At 27.9% G+C, this 24019-nt stretch overlaps 1 protein-coding gene across 6 annotated transcripts in view; it reads right to left on the bottom strand.

Annotated features, from left to right (window-relative positions):
• The window catches only part of LOC107165584 (Kv channel-interacting protein 4-like), a 150527-nt gene that overhangs the window by 113483 nt on the left and 13025 nt on the right, over positions 1-24019 (bottom strand). For 3 of the 6 annotated variants that reach the window (XR_016190164.1, XM_089218887.1, XM_089218889.1), the window contains exon 1: positions 11004-11267. The exons of the other annotated variants lie outside the window; for them this stretch is intronic. The gene's annotated coding sequence lies outside the window, so the exon portion shown is untranslated. Of the gene's footprint in view, positions 1-11003; positions 11268-24019 lie in introns of those variants that run through there. 6 annotated transcript variants of the gene reach the window in all.

Below are 24019 nucleotides of genomic sequence, written 5' to 3'. Positions count from 1 at the left end.
TTTTATTTCTCATCACACACACTTACGCATAGATTTTTTATATTTGAATTCCATTATGTGGTTCTAAAAACACTATATTTCCAAAAAGTATGCACATCGAAAATTTACCGTAATCTTTGTGTTTTGATGTTTACACTCGTAAGTCGTATAACATGATGAGCCTGCAGTGTTAAATTTTAGAATAAATAAAACTGGCTGCTTTTATTTGACTTTAAACAAATAAATTCCATAAATCTGTGTTCTTAGAAATGATTTTTTTCGGCACCATGATCAGTTCAATTTAATATTTATCGAATAAAGTTTATTTTATGATATTATTTTGTATTCATTTTACTACGAATAATAATATGATTATGCATATTAATCATTCTTCAAATAACAAATATATATCATGTTGTGCATAAATTATTCAGGAATATGATTATTAAACGAATACAAATAATGAAACGGTCACACAAGTCGTGTTATTTAAATACTACTTAAATTTCTACCTTCGATCTTCATCTTAAATTGCATTTAAGAATTTAGTTAGATATAATAATGCAGTATATTATTTTAATATACACTAATAAATTGTTCATCATTGTACAGTGTACACGAATGAAGGAAAAAGAAAGTCGCACGCGTAACATAATACATTAGATAATATCGATTTATAACAAAACCTATCATGAATATAATGTGATATATTGGGCGTGTGTATTGTTATTATATTATAATCAACTTTAAATGAAAATAATTACGATAAAACTATGACTAAAATAATAACAGCAACTAGCTTTGAAATTAAAATTACATTTTATTTTAACCATTGTTTTAGTTTATTGTATTACACCACTCAAGCTTAGAAAACATAATATTTAAATGGAAAAATAACGTGATAGTGTGTTACAGAAATTACACAATTAATGTATACTAAACTATATATATTATGTATAATGTAGTGAATCAAAACTAATTTGTATGGTTGTACATTAAACTATTGATATACAGATGAATCGTTGATTATTGTAACAGTGCCTTTACCATGAATATATTCAAATAAAATATATATGGATGACTTTCAACAAATATCTGCAAATTATGCCGTGGTTAAAAAAGATCAAGAGCAAATTTTCATGATACCTAAGTGCCCTTTAAAATACTTATATCGACTACGAGTCTCTTTTAAACCAACCTACGAGTGTCCTTTTATCGGTAAATCCACAACATTCCGGATATCACCATTCCACCACCCTCATGCTCGCTACTTAAATATGGGCCTCTGGTTTCAAATTTTTTTTCCTAATATTTGTTTTACTTTTTTGCTCCACTGGACCAAAACATCGGATTGGCCAAAGATTATTCAATCAACTTATTGAAAAATTCTAAACTCACTTTATTTGCATAAGATTTGTTTTTTTTTTCGTCTCCTTTGTTTAAAAAAAAAAATAAATATTTTTCGCACTTTTTCAATTGTCAGTTGAAATTTTTTTAATATCACATCGTATTTATTAATTGAATATCATACATAATAATACATAAAATATTGTTTGGTGCAATGCTTATAAATGGAAAAAATACTTTTACCCACTATAATTACTGAGAAATTCACGCGTTTAGTATTTATATTTAATTAAAAATTTTGTACCTCACATTTTCAACAGAATATTACATATAATTATTTAAATTAAATACATATATAATGCATACTGATAAATTACACGACTAAGTATAATATAGAACAACGAGTGCACAATACTCCAAAAACTTTTAAAAGCGAGTGTTCGATAAAGCAAAACAAGTGAGCGGAGGTTAACGCAAATGAGTGCGCGGTAGAAATCTTAAGTATAAAGTTATCATGGCATTATTATATATACACCTATATATTTTCAACAAACATTGTAAAAATAGAAACAAATATCATTACACCTATTAACTGATCACATAGGAAAGAAATTGTGTTTCCGAAGACTACCGGTTTTTCATAAATATAAAAATATACACAATATTATATTATATTTTAAAAACTAGAACAAAATCCTACATAATTATAGATAGAATTTGTTTTTCTTTAAACGCGTTTTTATTTTTGATTTCTTTTTTCAGCTGATATATAATATTATGTAATATACATTTTATTATAATTGTATTGTAAGTTCAAATACTGACTTATTGTTCGTGTTCTTTCTTTTTTTATTTAAGAAAGATTCTAAATTTCTTAAAAGCTATGCCAAAATAATTTATTTGGAAATTATTTATGTATTATAAATCATATCCATAACCATATGTACGAATGTCGAATTAGTATTGAACACGTACTAAAAAATACACAACAAATTTCCAATACCTATTTTCCACTATAGGTATACACATATTAAATTAAGTATAAGTACAATAATATAACATATATTCGGTATAAATTATACTAATTATAGGTATAAATACGCATTACAATCAATATGAATTTATCAATCGTATTAAATAATTAATGTGCACTTTTAAAAGAATTTATGTGCAACTAAATGTTTCGAATTATTTTATATAATAAACGTTAACAGTTACTTATTATATACATTGTAATAGACTCATATAATTGACACTAAAATATTTCAAATTCAACCAAACTTATAATATTTTCTTTTAACCAAAGTAACAGTTTTACTTTGCATAATATGTCATCGAAATGTAGGTATGACATTCGTTAAGTTTTCCAATTTCCTCTGCACACACGTGTTTTTCCTCATTCAAGTATTTCAAATTCTAACAATACGAGTTTTGAATCGTTCAAAACGATAAAACTCTAAATATAACGAGTCACATCCATATTAAGGTTTAGATATATATTATATATATATATATAATATTATGTATACTTTGAAGACCATTTACCAATGTAATAAATAAAACGTATAAAAAATAATTGTTCTTGTACAACCTGTAAGACGAGACTACAGTAATCGCCCAAACCTATAATTGTAAGAATAATATAAAAACGATAATAGTAAGAAATAGTAGTACTCTTTAGTAGATACGGAAGTAATTTATTCCTATATATTATGTATTATATTATGTTTAATGTTTAAAGGTGTTTTAAGTTATATTTGTTTATGCAATAATTAAACCTTATATAATAATACTACTTAAAACTAGATTAACCATTTTAGTAAATTTATTATTTAAAACACCTTTAGTCATAAATTCAACTAAATGATTATGGCGTGCCTACAAAAATCATCAAAATCAGAGCCTAATAATTGGTATATAGTTAAAACATATATGTACATTTAGCGTAATAAAAATTATATATCAAAATGTTTCTGTTTGATAAGTAGGTTTTAGTTTGAAATTTAAATTGTGAAGTCAAATTTTCTACTTTCTATAATAGGATGGGTTATTTGGAAAAATAAATACGTCCAATATTTAGATATTTTCAAATTTTTGAAGGCAAATTTTATTTGTATCTAAACACACTATTTGGTGTGAAAACGAAACATGATACCTACGTGTTTCTATAGTAACAATATGTGTAACTTTATTTCATTTATTTCGAAAAGGGAACATATAAAAAGACTTCTTCATCATAAGCCTGCTGATAGAATGCCATTCTATGATGGAATAATCCATTGGCTGATAACTGAACTAAAAGAATTTCACGAAGAAGATTAATAACTTAAGTTTTTTAATATTATAATAAAACAATGTACCTATTATTATTATTATTATTTTGAGGTATTTATTTCATCGATAAAAAATCTAAATAATGAATTATATAATATTAATATACTTTTTCATGTATAATATTTTATTGAGTGAATGAAAAAATTCAGATCTCGCCAAATTTCCAAAATCAATTAATTTTATTTGGAAAAAGTAACATATCCATTTTCTATTTTTATTTTATAATTTATATTAGATTTAATAAACTCGTTAATTACCTTACAGGTGTATGGGATACAAGATTGAAAATATTGATGTAAACATTATATTCTTTAAAATCAAATATTTATTAACAAATTAAGTTTTTTGTCTCTCCTATAAAGTTTAAATTTCCGGAGATGTACCCTTTTCCTTTTTTATCACTTATTGATTGATAAAACCATTATAAACTACTGAAATGTAATGCATTTTCCATATAAATGATATTACCCAAGATAGGTATTCATGATTAAATAAATAGGTATGATCACAAAAAACCAGTTTTTTCCGAATTTCATTGCTCGTATTTCTCCATATTTCATTAGTCAGTAATGTTGATAGAAAATAGTGGAAGCGGGGAATCATACCTATTTATTTAGTCATACATAAAATAAATACCAAATGAGTAGCTCACGTTGAACAAATAACCCTAAGTACCTGCCTACCACTTATTTAAAAATGTGTATAAACATTTTAAATAAATCTCAAGTAAAAATAAATTTATGAATAACATGTAAATACAATACCATGATAATTGTATTAAAATACATTTTAAAAATAACTATTCCGTTCACGTGTACACTCTTTTTGATACAAGTGTGTGATGTTCACGTGTTGTACACAAAACGCCCACGTGGACGAATATTCTTTTCTGTTTTTCAATCTTAATGTATAGTATATGTAGGTACTAATATTATTGTATCATCATAGATAATTTCATAACGTTCGTTGACATTAAAATAATACGTTAAGGAAAAGCCAGCGTGGTTAACATACGCAAAGTCATTGTGCAGGGTGCAAAATATTTCTCTTTGAAAAAAGATTCAAACAATACAAATTGGGTCATTGCAGGCATTATAAAGACGTCTTAACATGGTCCCGAAATTCTCCGAGTAATAATATATATTTATAACCAACGCCTACATAACCGGAGCACTCGCTCTTATATATGTGGCTACGAATTATGCGCCGTAATACGATATATCAAGATAGGACTTGCATATACAGACGAACACGTGCACATAAAATTCGGCACGTGCATCGATTTCAGAAGACCAACGCATAATTGTATTATCATATATATATTCACCAATTGTGCGTAAGCGTAATTAGATAGATAAATCTATAATATAATATGTTGTTTAAGTTATTAATATTTTTTAATTTTTATTACGCCTTTCGCGTCGAGCCTACATGGGTCATGCCTATGAGTCATACTAACGTATAATATTTATATATATATATATATATATATATATATATATATATATATATATATATATGAATTCATGTAAACATCGGTGTTCAAGTTTTAAGTTATTGATTTTTTAGTAGATACAATAAGTTCAAATTAAGTGTGTTGAAAGTTAGAAGTTTTTATGCTAGAAATATTGTAATGTAGCCAAATGTTTATTATAATTAAATGTTTGAAATTATTATATTATATTGTGCTTTAATAGGTTATTAAAATGTTTACTGAATTGGCAATCTATATAAATGAATTGCAGTATTTAGCTATATCTAGTCTAAAATACTTATTACAATAATATTAATTTGTCAGATAACAACATTAATTTTCTTATACCTAGTGGCTAGTATTATTATATCCATGTTTATGTGTATATATGTATGTAGGCAAGTAGGTACTTTTATTCTTAAAGAGTTAGAAATAGCAATTTTTTCATACAACTCATCAAGATTATCTGCATTAAAATCCAATCAACTCAGTTTTCAAAGTGCCCAACGAAAACAAATAACAGGTACAATAAACAGAGTACAATAAGTAAGTACTAGAACAAATATAACATTTATTTTATATTTTTGTATGTAAAACCATTTTTAAGATATTTTATCTTTAGTAAATACATTTTAATAACTTGGAAACAACTATACTCGTTAAAGTCTTGATTTAGATACTTTACATCTTAAAAATTATTAAAGAGAAAATGGGGATGTGCTTCTTTGGTGAATTTATATTGTTAATTCATGCTGATATTATAAAACATAGTACACCTCAGACATATGAGAATATTCTAATATTAATGTTGAGGTTTACGAAAACCAAATACTTTTGGTAATGTTCTCTGGCATGTACGCTATAATATAAAGCGTGAGCTGCAGGAAGAGCTTGGAATTCGATTAAAAATTACGTCGATGACGGTGGTTCGGATGCTGACGATGGCAGCGCACTCAAAAAAAAAAAAAATAATAATAAAAAAAAATACGTTAGGAAAGAGTGGCAAAGAGAGTGTGATGTACGAGAGAGACAGAGAGTGGAAGAGATAGAGAAAAAATTTTCAGGAAAAAACACGAACCCTATCGAGAAACACTCGGTGTCTTTATACACCCGCGTTCCAATATCTCTCATAAGTATACTCTGTTAAGTGTTAACTATTATTGTTTTTATACAAAACCGTTATAATAATAATAATAATAAGTGTTCATAATAAAAACATAATATGATAATAATATTATGTGCTACCAACATAAGTGTAATGATAGTTGACACGATTTCATTTCTGCAAATCTCACGCTTTTAACGTGTTACCATCGTGGTAGCCCCATACATATTATCGTACTACTTCTACAATAATTTGCACGCATTTATTTACAAATAAGAATTACCTAGGTCTTTTATTTGAAGTTAAGCCATAGATAGGTATGTCAGTATTGGTTTTTACATCAAATGATGATATTACATTATTAGATAATAATTAATTATTAAAAATACCTACACATCAAAATATATACTTAAAACAAAATTTGAAAGATTAATTTAACATATTTGCCACAGTTTAATTTGTATTAGTTAGATTCCCTCACATTATCAAAATGAAATATAGTTTTGTACATTTTTAATTTTACATTATAATATAATTATTTATTTATAAAAAAAATTGACTTAGATTTGTGTAATGTCATGAACACAGTGTCACAGTAACACAGTCCATGTTTATTTTTAATCCCTAAAATTGTATAGAATTGAATCAACAAACCAAGGCTTATGATATTAATTGAACATGACAGGTAGTAGATAGCCGATGTACTTATATATTGTTATATTTATTCTTATATTTCCTGGCATATTTATATAATCGTTGGTAAGACTTAATTATACCATTACTTTCTAATGTTGTCTCAGTCTTAAATAAAATAAATAAATAAATAATAGTCCATATTTCATATTATACTGAACAAAAATTTTTCCCTATCACTATATTTATAGACACTGTATTGAGTCTTTTACAATTAATCATTAATATGAATTGAATTTACGCTATCTCGTTTAAAATAGTTCAAACATTATAGTAATTATAAATAAAGAATCAAAGAGAAAGAGTAAAATTAAGTACTGTTAATATGTAAACTGTAAACATTTATTTATTTTATTCACTCTTATACTTCACAATATCTATTTATCTAATTTTACCCTATCTCTAACAATATGCATATTTAGCTTTATCATTGAAACAAGTAAATTGAAATTGCACGAGTATAGAAACAGTTTTGTAAAATTTAATAGAAAAAATATATTATACAAACGGTACCTAGTGATGGTTAAATTACCACCTAGATACAGTTAGAGTAAATACTGGTCAATGCCTCAATGGTTTCTAAAAAAAATTTGAAAAACTTCATATTTTATTCAATTACTTACCTATGTTAATTAGTTAGTTCAACAGAATTTTGACACACGAACGTATAAGATAACCCACAAGATATATTATAAATATAAATTCGCTCTTTGGGCATTTCGCGATGTCTGGAGAGAGAGGCGCCGCCCCCAAACCGGGCATGGCAGAAACCTACGGGTGCCCATTCAAAATTCTGCCAAAAATACCCACGTGTTAAAAACCTACAGTACCTTCCCTTACAGTTCCCCAGGCTAATGACCTCAGTTGTCGAAGCCTTAACCCTAATGAAAAAAAAAAAACAAATTTTTATTGTTATCAATATTATAGTATGTATTATTTTTTTTTATTAATATTAATAAGGATAATGCATTCAAAGTATTTATTTTAATTGTCTGTATTTTTTATATTTATTTAAGATTTAAATAAACAATTTAATCCTAAAATTATATTCTTGTAAATTCAAGTAAATACTTTAAAAAAATGTGAATGATTAACGTTTGCAATGAATAAAAAATAATTTTTATAATATGTGAACTCATATTTTATTCAGTATAAATTATAAAAATTGTATTTGACTATCTTTTTGTATATTCTAATTCGGTAAATTATGGTAGTTTACCTATATACAACAACTGCAAACTATAAAATATTGAACATAAAATATATTAAAGCATTCATTTAATTTTACCAGAAACGGTATATATATATATATTATATATTTATATATATAAAGGAGTATTTTAATTAAAAACTTTGTGACAAGTTAGTTAAAAAAAAATGATGTCATCAGCGTAGTATTCTCATTTAGAGGTCAATCACGGAGCAAGCGAGGTTCGATTAAATCGTTACCAAATTCTTTTATATGTATATACTTTTTTTTTTTTTTTTGTGACAGTGATAAGATGTGTGTGTGTGTAGGTTATGTGAAAAATAACAATTTCCGAAAGCAAAATTATTTCTCGATAATGTTTTTCGTTCAAGTTTTAATTGAATTTTTTTAATTACTTCATTTGTCCACGTTATGCGATAACGGAATGGTGTATGGGATCGGGGTGGGTGAAGCATAACGAGTGAACTATACGTCATCGTCGACCATCACCTTAGGGCGATGTTTGCAAAGACGATTGTAGCATATTTGTCTATTTTGGTATTATGTGATAATAATAATAACGTGAATAAGTGATAAAAAAACAAACATTACTATTACTTGAATTGTTGAATTTGAAAAACAATTTAGCCATTTAGGTACCTATATGTTACTACTCAGTTATACCTAAAAAAAAATATTGATTTTCAATAGGGTGTCCGTAGTTGTACTTATCTAAATGTCCTAGCCACGAGCTGTGGTCGTTTATACATTAAGCTGACACACGCGGAATGAATTATTTCTTCATTTTAATATTCGACATTGTAAACTCAAACTCTATTCTTTCGGTTGAAAACGTGTATATGTAATATATAATATTTTTGTGAACCATTAAGAATTTTCCAGGAGACAAGGAGACGGTTCTAGTTATGCTCCAAAAATTATTTTTATTTTCATATAAAAATGTAAAAAATATGAAATGCATTATAACAACATACAATTATATAATTGAAATATGCAAGTTCGTAGAAATCTTTGACGTAGTTATTTATTAAATGTATTTTTATAAATTTATAGTTTATTATAAAATCTCAAAATACTGTTGATGGAGTAATTTCTAACAATTCTTTTTTTTCTTCTTTTGGAAATTAGAAATTAGAATTGTTTATTTTAATATAAATTTAGGTTTGTATTTGTTTTAGTTTAACTATGATGGATTGTGGAATATCATGGACGGCCATTATGGGGGAGGGGGGAGGGGGGGGGAGATAGGGAATTTGCAAAAGATAATATGAATGAGTTACATATGTATGATTAGCCTTCATCGTGAAAGAGTGAACATAAACAAGGACATTTTCATTCAGGATGTCATTAATATGTTTGGAATAAAGCGAAGAAATTTGCAGTTCTTATTTACCGATACGGAATAATATATTTGATTAGATTATTTGATTTTAAATTTTTTGTTATTCTAATTAAAATATTTTTTAATCAACTGTGCCTATATATATATATGACAATACAAAAATAACATGCATATATTTTACACTCATATGTTAAAATAACATTAAATCTTTACTATTTTACGTTTGAAATTTTTTTCCTAAAAATTTTACGTATGGGCGCCGATATTTAATATGTACTTGGGTAAGCTATTTTGAGACTTATGAGCAGTGGCGTAATTCCGGGGGGGGGATTTGGGTATCGTATCCCCCCATGAACTTTTTTTTAAAGACTGGTTAACTACATTCGGCTATGTACTTCTTTATCTAATAAAAATTATTAATATTATTTTTTTTATATATATATATATATATATTGAAATCAAATACCTCGGAAAATTAATATTATTATAAATAGTCTATATTTTATACTTTATAGAAATAATACAAAAAAAAACAAATCCTTTATGCTAGTTGTACATAAATACTTCGTACCTAGTTCGTTTTAAATGCAGCCACGCAAGTTTATAAGTATCACTATTGCAATATGTTTTGAGTTTGTTTATGCATTGTGTAGTGGTACAAAAATAAACCCCGAGCAGTAAAGTATTATTTTATCGTGGATCGACGACGCTCGACGATTATCAGATTATTTTATCTAGATTAAAGACTATTGTCATATCTATCCTATCTTATCCTATCCTACTATTTTTCCGTAGTCCTATTGAACTAAAAATAACTTATCGATTTGTTTTTTATGGGGGGGGGGGAGTATAGGTAAAATGTTAAAACATTTTATCCCCCCCCCCCCCCACAAACATAGCCAAATTACGCCACTGCTTATGAGTTTGATACACAAGTAATCAGTGGCTCACTATGATACGTGATGTGGATGTACAACCCTTTTATTTTATAAAATTTGTCCATTTTGATATGAAAACGAATTGTAATATGCCCTATAAAATTTAAACCGCTCGTTTTCTATCATAGGTATACACATCGCAATAAAAAAAAATTGTGCCTCGATTCTTCTGTTTGAGATTATACAGTAAATTTTTATACGTAATACAGTTTTATAAGCAATATATTATTATTAAATTATTATGTATATTTTATAAAACAAATTATAAAATGAATATAAAAAAGTTAATTATCAAGTATTAATATTATAGGATTAACTTATTAAATGTCTGTATTTTTTTAACCCCTCGTGACAAATTATAATATGACATAAACATATTATCAACTCCCACTCCCCGCCAATCCGCCCGCCCGAAAATGGTCCTATAGTTACGTTATTACCACTGCAAGTATAGTATTGGATATATAATCAGACAAATATTATAATATACCGTCTAAGCATATTAAATGTAGTTACCACATAAATATAGGTAGAGGCAGGTACTATAAACATATAGGTAATATTATTATAATCGTACTTACGCGAGTGGGTTTTTTTTTTTTTTTACATGAGTCCCTCAATGTGTGCTACGACTGTTAAAGGGGATGGGGGAGGACACAAATCCGCGATGACGGTAAAAGACGACGGCTGTTTCGCGAGCTCCGGAAAAGTTGACGTGCGACAAGCTCGGAATAACGACGCGGTGAGACGACCACCCAACACCACGACGGTGGGTGTTCAGTTCCGACGCGCGGCGCGAGACCCACTACGCGACGGTGACGACGACTGCGACGACAACCGTGACGACGGCGGCGGCAGCAATGACGGCGACAGACCCGTTGAACAACCACCGCGGCGGATCGTGTGCTGGTCGCCGGGGCAACGGCGCGGCAGAGGCGCGCGCGTTTTTTGAAAAAATTTCGAGAGCCATCCGCGTCCGCGCGTCGATGACATTTTTATCAGAGCGAAATTCATCCACCGCCGCCTATAATACGGCGTATATTAAGCGAGCAAGACAATAACCGCAAACACGATATTTGTTTTTATTTTATTAGGAAACTATAATATTATTTACAATCCATAAAAAAATTATATAATTAGAAAATTAGAAGAAGTGATACGTCGTAACGAATTAAACAATAACTTGAACGGTAAGACGGTAAGACGACCGGTATATAGACACCCAACGAGATACTCTTTTTTCCTTGTGTAATATTATTATATAATTTATATCACTTTAGGATGTCCCTAGATGTCTCTTGACTTTTGAATTTATTATATGAATATTATGTATCATGTAATGATACGTATAGGATAATATTATTGTTGCATAAAAGAATTCGTGTAGATTTTTGACTCGATGAAATTCGACTTGAAAATTTGGCTAGTTCGTTGGGTGTAGGTAGTTTTAGGTCGTGGTGGAGATTTTAATTTGTTACATGTCAGGGAGCAGAGGTTATATTTTGACGGAGATAAATATATAATATAATATATGCATTTGAATGCTTGTAAGGTTTTTGTATTGGACGATTTCCAAAAGGTGGTTTCCAAATAACCAGGCAAGGTGGATTATTAACTTGTGTATTATGTTAAGTTAGTCAGTTATAAAGACAGTTAAGTTTGATAAAACTGCAATAAAAGTTGTTAAGCGGACATTAAATATTTATTGTACTTTTTTAGTTTTTTTTTTTTTTTTTCAGAATTTGTTCGTATTACTAGCACCTCCATATTGTAAGCCATTATGTAAAAATAAATGGTTAAAGTGGGATAAATTAATATATACATTGTACATTTAGGCTAAGTAATATTATATGAAACAAAAACAAATTTGTTAATTACGATTCTGCAGATTTAGATCGTTGAAATTTTATATATGGTGATATAGTATTAGTAATATTACAGTGTATTAACGTTAAAAGGTACTATTAAACATTTTAGTTGAATTACCTTAGGGTTAAACGCGGTTTTCAGATAATAAAAAGGATTACCAAAATACATATTTTAAGAAAATTTCAAATATTTACACCATTGAGACGAGCAGTTTATTTCTAAATATAAAATTAGAAATCTTAGAGAAATACCTGATTTTAACATTTTTTGTTTTCCTGATTTTTTAGAATTTGATACTTCTTGTGATACAATATAAAAAATAATTTAAGGTAATACAGATCACGGAAAAATAGGTATACCTACTATTGCCGTATTATCGAGATAGGTAAATTAATGATTCCAAGACAATTCAAGAAGTTGACTCATGATTCCATATAATATAATACTTTTTTATCTACATTATTCCGCTAAGTTTCGTCAAACATAAGGTTTTTTGTTTATTTTACCTAAATGTTTCCGTACGTCATATTATCATGATGGCCCTGTTTATCACGTGAGTAAAAACAAATGTATAATTTACACATCTCGGCGTCAGTTTTTGTAAGCCTTTGTAAAAAGTACAATGCGACAGTGTGTGTACATAAAATATTTTACGTATGTTGCCGCTGTCGCATTGAATCTTTTGAGAAAATAACGCCCCTTATCATATAAAAATCGGTAATATCATAAGCTGCAGCTCACTCACGCCATCCCAACCACAGCAAGATTTTTGTTACTGCATTAACTTGTTTTTATATCTTATGATTCGTTTAAAATTTTGGTATGAAGATTAATTGGCACATGTGACATGTTCCGTAAATTTTGAATTGTGCGTTTTCTTTTTTGAATGTTTGTGATAAAGATTTTCTTGTAGTTTATCCAATTAATCCAGTGAACTCTGGTACTATAGTATGATATTATTATTATAGTCAACAAGATATAATATTAATACATTTTTAACAAAAATATGTTTTTGTATCTAACCAATTTTTTGTGGTTGTCGTTGTCATGGTTCTTGAATCTTATTCATAGAGAAAAATGTTGTTTTTATTTTTATTTCTTATTACAGATAACTTATAATATATCTACAAAATACCTCTATGATTAAAGTGACGTTACTGACATCACGTATAAAACAATACGTGTACAACTATAATTAAATTATAGACAAAGTGCATTCTATTTCCGATACTTCACTAGAAATAAGTGATAAATAGTCAGTATGATAAGCCATGCTAAACTGTTATCGCACGCTCATCAATAACATCGAGCACTGAGGACCTAATGGGTTTTCGTCATCGGTCAACGACAGATTATCTAAAATGTTGAGTGTATCAATTTGTAATTAATGTGGGCGTACACATTTCAATCACAGATGGCAATTTATATATATATAATGGATTTTGAATTTAAAATAAATTTTCAAATTTTTATCATTGATTATTTTGTGAAGGATATAGATTTACTAATTGGTAATGATTATTACACCTGAAACTATATAACTTTAATATACTAGGTACATAATACTTACACAAAATGATAGGTTAACTATAAATAATACAACGAACATAAAAGTCTTGCACACTCTTCCATTTGAAAGATAGGTAGGTAACTAAACTCATAAGTTAGGTATTTTGCTAATTTTTTTTAAACAGTCATAAGATACAATTGATGAAATGATTTTTTTTAATGAACAAAGCAAAATAAATTTTGTATTTTCCAAGATAATATAATGTTAGTTATAAAAGAGTGAGAAAATTATTATATTCAGTATAATATAAGTATGAAATACCAGAATAACAGAAATGTTTAGAATGTTTTTTCTAAGCTTTTTCAGTCATTTTATAAAGTTTACATTTTTTGTTATCCTTCATTGTCTATTCTAATCACATAACTTATACGAAGTGAAATATGATACCTTGAGAATATAAAATAACCTTAAGTTTAAGTTATTTTTGTTTGGTTAATCGTGAATAAAAAATTGTATTTAAAATTTACAGTAGTAAAATATATTATGCTAACATAAATGATAAATTTTGATTAAAAGGAAAAAAAACATTTATACTTAAATAATTAAACATTTAAACGTAAATACTTACTTAACTAAATATATAAACAATAGTTTTTGTAAATAATTATAAATATTATAAGGAAAAAAAGTATAAAGTTAATTCAATAATGGCACTTCATTGTAACTTGTACCATTTTTATTATTTAAACTTGTATCATTGATTTATTATGTGCATGTTTTTTAAGCAATAATAATGAGTAATAGCTTTTGATGTATAAAATAAATGCGTAAAATACGATGGTCGTAATAATTTATATTATCAAGCGTATTAAATTGTTTTGTAAAGGTTATAAAGATAATAATAATTTAACGACCTAATGATTATTTAAAACTGCACGAATAAATTGACAGTGCATAGATTCATTATAAATATAAATAGGTCATACTCATAATACAACGAACATACTTTGATTGGGTGATTTAACCACGGCACCAAACCTGTTAATTATTAAACACACGCCCATTATAATTGTTCAATAGTCAGTTACGTAGATCTTTAAACCATTCGATTGGGTCAGATTAAAATGAGGGTTGATATGTCAGCATAAACAATAGAAAAAACATAAACAATAAGAAAAGTTTATGGTTTTCATTTTGATTTTCTATACAGATACTTTTATACTGTATTCTTTGTATGAATCTATACAAAAAAGTAATAATACCATTGTTCTTGCAGATAGCAATAATTACTTGATGTTTCAAAAATTTGAATTGTTATATAAGTCACATCATTTTTTGATTTATACTTAAAAGTTTTGAATTTTCCTGAACTTTAACATAGGTACATATACATAATATGATAACTATAATATTTATGATTAGTTCAGTTTGATTTTTCAAGACTACTACACGTTTATAATATTATTTTCTACTAATAACAGTGATAACTAATGTATATTATATTGTATTATATTATGTAAAATTATATTATATTCAGGGCTTTGCACCTGAACGAAACCCAAAACCCGAAACCCCAATTAACCCGAATAAATTTGCAAAACCAAACCCGTATAATACAACACCTGAATGAAAAAATTAACACCTGAATTAACCAGAAACCAGAATTAATATTTGGGTTAACCCAAAACCCGAATTATTATTAAATACAAAGAAATGAGTGGCATATCAATTCGTATGTATTTTACGCAAATAAGAAGATAAGAAAATAGTTGGCGTTATATTAATAAAACATAACATAATAATATTATGTTGTATCAACTATTGATATTGACTGCAACTGTATAATTATTAATTCTCGACGATATTATCTTTAAACACGCGCGTGTATTACCCTTATTTGCTTGTGTTGCTTGTGACCTGCGTTTAGTCATGACTTGTGATCTATTCTTTTATCCATGCTTATGATCACAATAATATACAGTGTCAAACGTGTCTATACAGTGTACAGACTACAAATACAACAGAATATAATATGAAAAATTAATATAAATTTAATGAATTAATATTAAATATAAACCAACTAAAGGTGTAGAATCTAGATCATTGTTTTATATTATTTCACAATATTAAATAATTATATTTGTGTTATCTAACCTTTGTATTCAACAATACTAACAACAAAATTATGTTTGATCAAAATAAATAATAAACAAGAAGTTTTTTTTGTAGAAAAATGACTTTTTAATGGTAAGTATGATTTTAATATGTTTTTTTTTAAAATTATATTTGCTTTAAAAATAAAATAAAAGTACAATACCAAATTCGCGTCGAAAATCTCATGTTAATTGATATAAAACATGGGTATTTTTTAACACCCGAATTAACCATAATTAACCCAAATAAATTTACATTTAACCATAACCAGAAAAGTTCATTAACCCGAAACACCCAAATTCAATAACCAAAATTTTCCTTAAACACCCAAAACCCAAAACCCGAAAAAATTATTCCGGTGCAAAGCCCTGATTATATTTAAATTTAAACTTGTCTATTGTATAATAATGAGAAAAAAACACCTGTACAATATTATAACTTTTCAAATACGGTATATAGTTATAATATTATAATGAAAGTCCAATATTATATATTATTATTTATTTAGTAAATAAAATTAATCATTGTAGAAATCGGTGCATTTTCCTTGAAACACATCCTATTGATCTCAAACCTAAACTTCGTCGTGTTCGAGAAAATTATATTTTCTTTTTGATAGTGAACCATGTAATTGTGTTTTAAGCCCATCTTGCAGGGCATCAATAGGAAAATATAGTTGAAATAATAGCGTTCTATAATCCTGTAGTATATATGATGTGTCCCCAGAGTTTTTGTAGCTTTATAAATGTATGATATACTCTGTATATATATTATTTATATCATATTTGTGTAGTGTTTACGCTATATACGCAAACGCACACAAACATATTTATGTTCAAGTATAAATCTTAAGTGTTGGATGAAAAAAATCGTTACAAGTCTGATCACGTAAACTATGACGCCAGATGCATAGACAAAAAATATATTAAATTATGACTGTGACACGATAACACAAGTGAAGAAAACTATCGCGCGATCACGGCATGGCTATAATAATTAATTTTTGGATCGACTTTTTCAATTTGGCCCATAGGTGACTCACACTTTTTTATAATAGACGATTTCATACCGAAAAAATACCTGGAGGTTCTATAGCCCACTATAATAATATATTATCGTTACCCAAGCAGTATATGTGAGGAAAATTGATATATATATATATATATATATATAGTATATGCGAATATAATATCTTAATGTAAGTCACTCCACGATGGCAGTAATTAACGAATGTTTTTTCATGATTATCAATCAACTTAACTTATGAAAAATAAAAATAAAAATCACATAGAAAAAAAAATAAAGGCGTGAAATTTGTTTTTTGAGTTTAACTATAAATTATATGAATATTACAGCAATATTAAAATTAAAGAGGGAGGTAGAATGACACCATTATTCTCCCACCCCTACATTGCGCACCACTATAATTTTGTCATGTTTCTTTTCGTGGACCCGTGCTTGTGTTATGTGTATATCAGGTACCATATGAAACTAATGATATTTTTAAAATCATCTTAAGATAAAATAATAATTAACAACATTTAATATTGTTAGACAATTTAATTCAGTGAATACTTTTTTTGCTATACACGAAGTCTTCAATGTACATGGGAGGGGAATGCAATTATGTTATTTTTCATTAAGTCACTCGCTGTCGGTGGTACATTAAAAGGAAAAAAAACCAACACGACATTTGTCGTCGTAATTTTATTTCACGGTATCGACTATCGCGATAAAAGTATATTGCGGCGTTGAAGCGCACCGTCAACGGATTCTTATTTCTTCAAAGGTTCCTGTAAATAAAGGATCAGTGTCATTCATTGCGCACATGATTATACACCACCAGCACTTGCACACACTCTGGTGCAGTGTATACGTCCTGCAAACAAAAAAGATTTTAGATTCTGAGCGGAGCGATGAATGTATTGATTTTACCATGATGTGTGTTTTTTTTTTTGTGTCTGTCATCACGTTTTGGGGCAGTAAAAAAGCTTCGATTTTTGACTTCAGTACCTCGTTCGATCAGAAAGTGAATCTAGTTGGTACTTTGGGGGGTCAAAAGTAAAAAATTCTTAATACTTTTCTAAATAATTGAGAAAAACAAACTAAAAATTAAGGGAAAAACGGGAAATTTTACGCACACTCATTTTTCGACAAAATCGATTTTGGTTTTTGATGTAACTTTAAAACAAATGACCATAGATACATTTTCACCTAATGTTTATATAAGTATATTCTATCCACCATGCAATTTTCAAAAAATTTCGACTTAAGTTGAACTATTCATAGGCATTTCAAATTTTCGATCATTATTAGTTTTTTTTAAATTAATATCTATAAAAATGTATTTGTTAGGCAGAAAAGCTTGAAAATTTAATACAAGGCTCTTAACATATTGTTACAATAGCAGTTGAAAAATAAAAGAAATTCGTAGTCACGATTTTTTTTTATAAGCATTCAAAGTTTGAATTTTGACAAAATACGTAAAAATCACGAAAATTCACAAATTATTTTAAGCTAGAAATTCATAAAAAATTTTCTTTTTAAATCTAAGATTTAAAAATTTAATACAAGATTCCTTACAAGTTTTTCAATCTTTATCACAAATAAAAATTCCACCTGAAATTCAAATTAAATTTTTATGAGCATTTGAAATTTAAATTTTTACAACATTGGATTTTCACTTTTAGCGATTTCCTTATTTTGGTGTAACTCTAAAACAAATTACCGCAGATACTTGAAGTTTTGACTGAATGTTTATATAGGCGTTTTATATATTTGATAAAATTTTAAAAATATTTAGATTTGTTTTGAGCTGTTTACTGACATTTTAATTTTTCAACTTTTTTAGTTTTTTTTTCTATAAATATCGATAAAAATTTATTTGTTCGATAGAAAAGCTTGAAAATTTAATACAAGGCTTCTAACACATTGTAATAATAGAAGTTAAAAAATATTAAAAATTCGTAGGCACGAAAAATAAAAGAAATATATAGTCACAATTTTTTTTTATAAGCATTTAAATTTTAAATTTTGACTGAATACGTAAAAATTACGGCAATGTTCAAATTATCTTAGATAGAAATTCATAAAAGTTTTTCTTTTTAATTCTAAGATTTGAAAATTTAATACAAGGCTCCTAACATATTTTTACAATAGAAGTTGAAAAATAAAAGAAATACATAGTCACAATTTTTTTTTATAAGCATTCAAAGTTTGAATTTTTACAACATATTATGTAAAAATCACGAAAATTCGTAAATTATTTTATGCTAGAAATTCATAAAAAATTTTCCTTTTATATCTAAGATTTTAAAATTTAATACAAGGCTCATTATATATTTTTACAATAGCAATTGAAAAATAAAAGAAATATATAGTCACAATTTTTTTTTATAAGCATTTCAAATTCAAATTTTGACTAAATACGTAAAAACTACGGCAATGTTCAAATTATCTTAGATAGAAATTCATAAAAGTTTTCTTTTTTAAATCTAAGATTTGAAAATTTAATAAAAGTCTCCTAACATATTTTTACAATAGCAGTTGCAAAATAAAAGGAATACATAGTCACAATTTTTTTTTAAGCATTCAAAGTTTGAGTCTTGACAATACATAATATTATGTAAAAATCACGAAAATACAGAAATTATTTTAAGCTAGAAATTCATAAAAAATTTTCTTTTTATATCTAAGATTTGAAAATTTAATACAAGGCTCATAATATATTTTTACAATAAAAATTGAAAAATAAAAGAAATGCGTATTCACAATTTTTTTTTACAAGCATTCAAAGTTTGAATTTTGACAACATATGTAAAAATCACGAAAATTCGCAAATTATTTCAAACTAGAAATTCATAAAAAATTTTCTTTTTAAATCTAAGATTTAAAAATTTTTAATAATCTATAATATATCCTAGACAGATAAACCGTCTTCGCTCAGAATCGTTTTTTGTATACAATGATATAATATCATTGGATTCAAATTTAATTCCATCCATTACAGTAACCCACTTGTAACCTACTGTACAGCAGAGCGACATACACGACTTACCCGCTTTTTTAAAATAATATTGCACGATTCAATAATATTAAATTCGGATTTTATTAAATTATACTCAAAGCATAACTACATGATGGATACACTATATTTATTATGTATATAGTATACGCACGGCGAACTCCATCTATTGCACCGGTGAGATTGATTTCAGAACTCTTTGTAGATTGCAGGTTATATAGGCGGTAGGTAGTAACACTGACGAGCGATGGACGAACTAGAGACGGCGAAGACGCTGACGTACACCGTTCTCAATCACGCGATGTTACTCCGTCATCTTCTTTTGATGTTTAAAATCGTGTTTTTTTTTCGGCCCAAACTTTGACGAACGGTTGAACTTTCTTTGATGACCCATACACCCTCCCCCGCACTGACACCACCAACTCAGCCTACCGACCCGATGTCGGTACTTTATAAATGGCTTACTGCTCTTTTGTTTTCCACACGAAAATAAACGCGTGCGTCTGAAATAGAAACATTTATACGGACCAACCCTATTATATTATATAGATAGGTACCTACGGTATACACATTTTGCTTTAGACACGACGATAGAGAAACCACGGTCCGTATTGCACGAATAAATAATAAAACTATATATTATTATACTAGCTAAATTACCCGCCATTGCCGGGTTTATTAATTGTTATTATCTGGTAAGATAAAATATTATCTAGTTGAATTAAATTTAAATAAGATTGTTTAAAAAAATATGTCATAGTATATTAATTTTTTATTAAGCTGATTTTTATCGTTAATAAAATATTTCTCTATAAACTACATTAGCTGTAATTCCTGTTGGTGCCAAAATAACTAAAACTCGTGGACGTACTGACTCTGGAGCATGCCACATACAATTGAACATGTGGAAAACAATATTCTCTTATATCGATCCCTGCAAATTTCAAGGTTTGCCCTTGTGATTTGTTTATTGTCGTGGCAAAACATACTTTTACAGGAAACTGCAGCATTCTCTTGAATTGGAAAGGATAATGTAATGGTATCATTGGCATGTGAGAAATAAGAACTGATTCGACTTTTGCAAATCCAGACATAACAATAGCTTCAATAAAATTCTTGTGTAGACTAATAATCCGTAGGCGCGTCCCATTGCACATTTTTTGGTAGACCAAGATTTCTGAGAAGCATCATAGAACATCCAATTTTTAATATTAATAAATGTAGTTGAAATTCAGTAAGGTTGAATGAATTGAGAAATTCAACTGCATAATTAACTGCATAATCTACTTACAGTACTAAATTCACTTTATCCGTCTTCCATATTTTTTGCTTTGAAAGAGTCCAATAATATTTTGTTTATGTCTCCTGCTGTATCATTTTTTGATGTCAATATGGCCCTCTCACATAACCAGTCCAATGATGGATATATTTTGTCTGTGAGTTCCTTTATAGTTCTTACAACAGTACCTAATCCGGCCGGCAAAGTAAGTTTTTCTTTATATTCCAGATATATTCCATCTCCTATTTTTAAGAGTAACTCTGAAAACTGCTTAGCAGTCCTGTCTCCTTTTAAATGTACTCGCATATTTATGGACAAAGAAACTTTTTTCTATTAGAGGCCATAAATATGAAGACTTGATGCAGGCTGCAATTTCATTAGCTCGAGTTCCTCTGGGTACGTCTGGTAGAGTTTGTGAATTGAGTGACAACTTTAAAGCAGAATGAGCAGTTTTTCCTCCATGTAAAAGCGTAGCAGCAACTGCTTATTATGCTTATATAACTTGCTTATTGCAATCCCATGTGACCTTCTTACTTTAGCCAAAAGTAGATTGATTAAATGGGTTTTACCGGTTCCACTAGGAGCATCCAAAAATGTATTTTTTCCTAAATTAAATTTGATAGTATTTAATATTTGTTTGAAAACAAACCACTGTTCTTCAGTCAATAAGTGTTAATATTGCTTAACAATCTCGTGTAAAGCAATTAAATCATAGCTTGTTTCTTTCAAATATTCTCTATTTTCTAACAGTCCACAATATCTTATAGGAGTTGGCAAACCATATTCTTTTAAGCTCATTCCGCCTAGATTCAAAACAAAATCTTCAATTAATGCCAAACATTTATTAAAAATTTCACCGTCTGTTATATTATTTTTCATGTGTTTTCTATGGTATTGTCACTGGATATCGTCCTTATACTTATTCCAAAGCCTTGAAGCGTCCGATGGATTGCAAAATATTAATATTACACCAAATAATTATCTTATTTTATTAGGTGAACGACATACTACTGCTTCTTCTAAAGCTAAATTTCACTGATTGTCCTCTTCTAATAATCCAAGGGCTCTACATGTTGCTTAAAATGTCGGATATTCGGTGTTGTTCACAGTCTTCAAAAATGAATACGATGTTGGGCCTTTTACTTGATGAAGAAGAAGACGAAGATGGTAACATTCAGCATTCTTTGGGTGGATTGTTTAAACTCTACTCAAACCTGTATCTTTCTTAACTCCTGACCAACCCGCAAGATTCTGGCCAAATGTATATCTAACAAATTTCTTATTTATCCACACATAATACGAAGCATCTTGTGGATAAACCAATGTTCTTGCAAAATCATCGGTTTGACATATCAGAAAAAAGCCTGAAGAGTAGTTGTAGGTGGATTTTCTATTCTTTTTGTGACATTATCTGCTGTATAGTAAACACTGTCCATTTTCTAGGTGAGTAATAGCTGTATACCTATCGTGTTTATAAAAACCTAAAATTTTCCAAGCTGCTTCAGAACTACTGATGTACCTTCCACTTTCATATATTTTTATTTCATCTGTATTGTCAGTTTTTCGTAAACCAAATAATGTGTGATCACTACCTTTTGTGACATATTTTATTGACTTCATTGAACTGGTTATCTCGACATTTATATGAGCATTGCTAATAATGAAGAAATGTTTTTAATTTTAATGAAAATATTAATGTATATTAACAAACTTGGTATAACATTAATGACTCCAAGAGTATCAACAAAACCAACTTTGAGAAATAACCCCCCTTCATCAGGCCCAGAATACTATTACAGAAAATCTATTTACATACTATATTTAGATTCACTGATCACATCATTAAATGAAAGGTTTTCAGAAGATAATTCAAAATATGATATTATTTCAGTTCATCTTAAGTACTTAAAACAAACTAAAAAAGAAGAATTTATCATACAACTCAAAAATCTAAAATCATTTTATGGAGAGTTCATAGAGAATATTGAAGAAGAAGGCCTAGTATGGTATATAATGTGTGGAAGGAATAAAATGATAACAATATGAATTTTCTGAGGTTATTAGATGAAGTCACATTTCTACCTTCAATAAAAAAAAATGTCTTAATAGCAGCTACACTTCCATCTATCACATGTAGCGTTGAAAGGTCTCTTAGGTTTGTATTACAATTTAATTTCATATATTGTTTTATTCTTACTACCTACTTCAATTATTAATTATGTGTCATATTTGCTTTAAATTAGCTCGCTTAAACGACTTAAAACATGGTTTCGTAATACTGTTATTGAGAACCACTTGAATGGCTTGACATTAATAAACTTATGTGCAAGCTCAAAAATCAAACATAATAGATGAAACAATCAAATTATTTATTATGGAGCCTAGGCGCATGCAATTTTTATTTGATGACCAATAACCATAATATTTTTATAAAAATAGATAATTAATATATAATATAAATAATGATTTATACGATTTTTTTCAGTGCTCATGATGTCTCATATAATATTTTGATGAAAATATACAGTTAATCATATTATGGTTTCATCAGTTTGTTTACTAAGTTTGTAATGAAACTATAAAAGTATAAAATACTATACCTAATATGTTATGGCTATGTATAAATATATGTATTATTTACGCCTTTCCCTCCCCTCAGAGGAAATGTTTGCGGTTGCCCTTGATGAGCAATAAAAGTACGCAACAAAACTGGCTTGTATGGAACAACCCACCTGTTATCAAAGTCAATCGACTTAATACT

The sequence above is a fragment of the Diuraphis noxia genome, unplaced genomic scaffold, assembly GCF_037042655.1.
Source record: "Diuraphis noxia isolate RWA-SAM2 unplaced genomic scaffold, SU_Dnox_SAM2 contig0002, whole genome shotgun sequence".
Lineage (NCBI taxonomy): Eukaryota > Metazoa > Arthropoda > Insecta > Hemiptera > Aphididae > Diuraphis > Diuraphis noxia.
Note: the sequence above shows the minus strand (reverse complement) of the source record. Positions and strands in the feature narration are given on the sequence as shown.